The sequence below is a fragment of the Taeniopygia guttata genome, chromosome 20, assembly GCF_048771995.1.
Source record: "Taeniopygia guttata chromosome 20, bTaeGut7.mat, whole genome shotgun sequence".
In the NCBI taxonomy this organism is placed as follows: domain Eukaryota; kingdom Metazoa; phylum Chordata; class Aves; order Passeriformes; family Estrildidae; genus Taeniopygia; species Taeniopygia guttata.
Genome location: NC_133045.1, coordinates 1,712,358 through 1,717,626, shown reverse-complemented (window position 1 = coordinate 1,717,626; position 5,269 = coordinate 1,712,358). Strand labels below are relative to the sequence as shown.

The following is a 5,269-nucleotide window of genomic DNA, read 5'->3' as shown; positions in this document are numbered from 1 at the left end:
TTTTTCCCTGAGGTGCTGCAAGTCCTAAGAGCTTAGAGAATGTGATATCATATAGTAATGAGTTGCTTGCTTCCCTTCTAGGCTGCTCGTGTCTCTGGAGGAGAAGAACCAGTGCTTCCGAAAACTGGATGAACAGAACCTGGTGCTGAAAAATCGTGTGTCTCGCTTATTTTCTGCTCTTAAGCAGGCAGAGCAGCTCTGTTCTGAGCATAGGAGGCAAATGCAGGAGCTCAACACCCAGGTAAGCTGTGCAGTGGCATCCTCTTCTCCAGGGACACACAGCAGCACCTTTGGCTTGGAGGCCCCAACCTCTTTCCCCTCCCGGCAGCATCCACAGCTGCCGTGTTCTGCCTGGGGCTGCTGCGGCACCCTGAGGCCCAGGCTGGATCTGGTGTCTGCTGCCGAAGTTTTGCACCGTTCTCTCCCGGCTCCCAGCAGGAAATCTGGGAGAGGAAGCAGCAGCAGCCTCCTCTGGAGCTTCTCCGTCCCTCTGTTAGCAGTGTTGTCCCAGACAGAGTTGGTGCCTGTGCCAGCACTGAGCAATGTGGGGACACAGAGGTGGCTGTGGCAGGCTGGGCAGGGCACTTCCAGCGCAGCCATCTCAGCTGCTGTTCAGAGCTGCAGCCTCAAGGATGCCCATTGCCTCCCTTTCCCTCTTTTCTCTACATTTGTCTCCATTGGAATCCTTGCTTCTGTGCCTTCTGGTTTTGGCATGGTTTTTTTGCCTGAAATAATTTCTCCTTTGTTCCTCTCCCTACTGTGCACTCTGTGGCCTCAGGAGCAGCCCTGTCCCTGAGGCTCTGTGCATCCTTCTTCCAGATGCAGGCCATGCTGCTGGCAGAGATAGAGAAGACAGCTCAGCAGGCAACTGAAGTGGAGCAGCTGATGGAAACTGAGGTGTCTGAGCTGCGTGTGAGGCTCCAGAGCTCTGAGGAAAGAGCAGAGGCCATGGCCACACAGTGTAAGGCCATGGAGCTGGGGCTGAGGAAGACACAGGCTCAGTGAAAGCTTTTTTGTTGAGAAAGATGCTGTGGCTTGCAGAGCCATCTGGCTGTGCTAGAGCTGATCCTGGGCTGGAGCCTTTCAGTTGCCATGTCCCTGTTAAGGAGCTGCAGCCTGATGCCTCAGCTTGATTCCCCCAAATTCCAGGCCCTGCCAGAGCCTCCAGGCCATTGGCCTCTCTGAGCAGGGCTGCACAGGCATCCCCTGTCCATTGTCCCTCTTGAATTCTCCCTCTGTACAAGACCAAGAGCAAACACACTTTCCTATCACTCTGAACCTTGCCCCTTTCATTCCTGCTTTTTACTCTGCCTGGAAATTTCCTTCATTTCTGTCAGCTTTGGAGCCCTTGTGTGCTCAGGGCCTGGCAAACACCGGCAGGCAGAGAAGACAGTGCTGTTGTCTCTGCAGGATGCACATCAGTGTGTCTTTGCTTTGCTTGTCCCCTTCTCCTTCTCCTTCCCTTCCCTGCTGCAGATTGGTGGAAGACACAACTCAAGCACATTTTTCGAGAAAGTGCCCTGGAGAAAGAGGCCACTGAAAGACAGGAAGAGGCTGTGACTCTTCGTCAGGAGGTGGCATCTCTGAAGAGGAAATTGGAGAACCTGGAGAAGGAAAGGAAGGATGTGCTGGTAAGATTGGCAGATGCCACAGAGGGCCAATTCCTAGCTATGTTTGGACCTTGTGGTGATAGTTCTAAGGAGCAGACTTTTTCAGTTAAACTTTTCTAACTGCATTCTTCTGAATAAGGAGGAGATGTTGTAGTCATGCCAAAGGCAGTTAATGCTGAAGCTGCTGATTTTCCTCCATGCTGGGCTTCTGTGCCCTAGAAGCTTTAGTTCTCAATCTCCACACTCTCTCTATGGCCATTGCATGGTTTGGGGAATTCCTCGTGTCCAAACCCATGTTCATATTTCTAAATATCTGAAAGGGAAGGTGAGAAGACCAAGACTGCTGTTAATAGAAAGGTGTTTGGCCTTGGCCATCTGAGAGCAGCCAGTGGGGAGAGAAGAGAGGAAAGCCGAGTGCTGATCCACACCAGGACGTGTGCCTGCAAGGGGAGAACTCGTCCTGAGTGGCAGCAGAGAATGACAGACTGATCTGGCCATTGCTGCTCCAAGAGAGGGCAGTGGGGCTCTCGGGGATGGGGCCATGGAAACTCTACACAGGAGAGGTGGAACAGCACTCCTGGCAGCCCAGCCCCAGGGAAGGAAATGCTGGGGGTGTTTGCTCTTGCCTTCCTCCCTGATGGAGAGCATGTCCTCGTGGCACTGCCTAAATCCTGCTTAGCATGGACTTGAAATCGTGGCTGCAGTTCTGGCAGCTCCTGCCCAAAGGAGCGCTGGAGTGGAGCTGCAAGAGGTCGGGGAAGGGCGGAAAGGAAGCTGGGACAGGCTGAGCGAGCTGGGCAAGAGCAGCATCAAGGGGGGAAGCAGCAAAGGTCTGCAGCATGCCGAGGGGCAGAGAGAGAGGGGCAGCCTGTGCCTGCCCCTGCAGCAGGGGTCCAGATCTGGTCTGAAAAGCAAACCGAGAGAGGGAGTGAGTGACCCTTTTTCTCCCTGTTTTGGCAGCATGAACGGGAATTGAACCAGCAGCAAATGAGAGATGTGAAAAGGAAGAATGAAATGTGTGCACCTGAGAGGCCAAATCACCAGGAAAGAACTCAACAATTGGACGTTGAAAAGGAAATAAAGCAGGAGAAGTTGGAGCATGGGACTGCTGCTTTGAAGAAAGGAAGAGGGAGTGCCCTGAGTGCTGCACTGAGCAAGTGTAAAATTGCCAAAGTGTGTCTGCAGAAAGGCTTGGACATCCTGAAGGGAGAGTCTGGTATCCAGGGAGGCACTGGCATTGACCTTCAGTCCACTCCAGAGTCCCTGAGCTATTCCAGTGCTTCTTCCCATGAAGAGGTGGGTCTCTATCCCTGTCAGTCCAGGGCTGCGTGGGTAAAGCAGCCCGGGCTGCAGCAGGCAGCCTTGTCTGTCTGCCTGGCTCCAGCCAGAGACCACTGACTGCCAGATTGTTTCCTGGCTCGCCCAGAATGACTGATCCAGCTCTGGAGCTTGCTGTTCAAATCAGCTCCAGGCCATAAGCTGGGCATGGGGAGCTGCTTCTCCTGTGCCCACACAAGGGGAGGAAACACATTGGGGTTTGGATTTGGTGTGGGACGAAATGGTGCAGTTGAGCACAGTGATGGACTAAACCCAGCTGAGTTTTGTGCTGAGAGGGCTGAAGAGCAGCTGCCCTACTGGTGCTTTGAGGATGCTTCCCGAGATGGAGATTTCTGAGGGACAGCTTCTGTGGTGTTTGAAGTATGGGCATCATCTCCTCTCTGCATACCCAGCAGGATGCGGAAGCAGAAGTGGAACGACTGATAGGCGGCTCAGGGACCATCCTGGGACCCGAGAAACCACCTGCATCATTAGAAAAGGAGAAGAGAGAGAGTCCTGAAGTATCCACCGAGCCCAGAAGAAGTGGTGAGCAGGTAAACTGGGCTTTTCCTGCCTCTGCAGAGCCTCAGTTTCCTCTGGAACACAAGCTCCTGGTATCGGGAAAGAAGAGTTGGAGTTTCAAGGCCTCAGCATTGCTGGAAGGCCCCTTCAACCTTGGGCTTTGTTACCCACATTGTGCTCTGCTCCTGACTGGAATGCTCTGAAGTTTGGGTTAGGGAGAGTTTTCTCCCTGACCCTGGGCTGCCTGTGCAGGAGCTTGCTGTTCAAATCAGCTCCAGGCCAAAATCTGGGCTGGGGAGCTGCTTCTCCTGTGCCCACACAAGGGGAGGAAACACATTGGGGTTTGCATTTGGTGTGGGACGAAATGGTGCAGTTGAGCAGAGTGATGGACTAAGGGGAGGAAACACGTGGGGGTCTGGATTCTGGGTGCAAAAGAATGGAGCAGGTGAGCAGAGTGATGGACTAAACCCAGCTGAGTTTTGTGCTGAGAGGGCTGAAGAGCAGCTGCCCTGCTGGTGCTTTGAGGACGCTTCCCGAGATGGAGATTTCTGAGGGACAGCTTCTGTGGTGTTTGAAGTATGGGCATCATCTCCTCTCTGCATACCCAGCAGGATGTTGAAGCACAAGTGGAACAGCTGTTCCGTGGCTCAGGGACCAGCCTGGAACCTAAGCAGCTGGCTGCATCAGCAGAGGAGGAGAAGAAAGAGAGTCCCGAATTATCCACCGAGCCCAGAAGAAATGGCAAACAGGTAAAATGGGCTATTGCTGCCTCTGCAGAGCCTCAGGCTCCTCTGGAACTTGGCACGTTAGCCCAGGCATTACTTTGGAGACCTCTGCTTGTTTCCTTACCTCTCCCTGTCCCTGCTGTGGGCACACCCTTTTGTTTGTTCCCTCTCTTGGGGCAGCCCATGGCTTTCACAAGGGCACCTTCACTCCACTGCCTCCCTCCATGGCCCTGTGTCCCTGCACACACACTGGCCTCTCTTGCACAGCCCCCAGCGAGAGCTTTTTGCCCCCAGTGTTGTCCAGTGCAATTTGGGGTCTCAGAGCAGAGATCTCCTTGCCATGATGCCCAGAGGTCCTTTTGCCCCATGTTTGCTGACAGGTTTCTGTGACCCTCTCTCCCATCCAATGTGCAGGTGGAACCTGAAAGGAGAAGAATCAGAACTTTTAGGAGAGTGTTCCTCCCAGACTACATTACGTTTCCTGTCCACAAGTCTGCCCATAAAAATCGGTCAGCTTTTAAAATGGAAGAGTCCTCCAGCAGCTCAGGGGAGCAGCAGCCCTCCTGCTGATGCACAGCCTGTGGAGAAAGGGGTCAGTGGCCCAAATGTGTGCTTTGGAAATCAGAGTTGGGTTCCTAAATCCCCTCAGAACTCTCTCTAACTGACCTGTGGTGGCTGAGGGATGTACGTGGGAAGGCTTTACCGGCCTTGAACTGGACTTGTTGATCATCTGAGCTCTGTTCTGTCTGGGAGCCTGTTCCTTTCCCCTTGCCCCAGGGCACAGTGTTGGTGAGGGCTGGAGCTGGAGGCTGTGTCTGCCCCGGGAGCGGGTACCGTGGGGCTGCAGGTGCTCCTGCCAGCCTGGGCTTGTCTGAGCCGGGCCTTGTGCCTCTTTCAGGTGTCCCTCTGCAGGCACAGCTGGCCCAAGACCGACGGGACCACCTGGAGAGCTGTGCAGGCAGCAGGCAGGAGACACGAGGTGCAGAAAGGACCTCCTTGCTTCCTGAATGTCTCAGAGGAGGCAGGCTGCAGCTGGATGCAAGCTTAGATTTAGTCAGTAGTTTATCTTTAAACAATAGCATAGGTGCAGTTGAA

At 53.9% G+C, this 5,269-nt stretch overlaps 1 non-coding gene across 1 annotated transcript; it reads left to right on the top strand.

Moving 5' to 3' along the window:
* Window positions 1-4,036: 4,036 nt before the first annotated feature.
* LOC115492515 (uncharacterized) lies at window positions 4,037-5,269 on the top strand. Its single transcript, XR_012051593.1, has 3 exons — window positions 4,037-4,198; window positions 4,589-4,766; window positions 5,073-5,269. It is a non-coding gene; the product is annotated as an uncharacterized protein (transcript).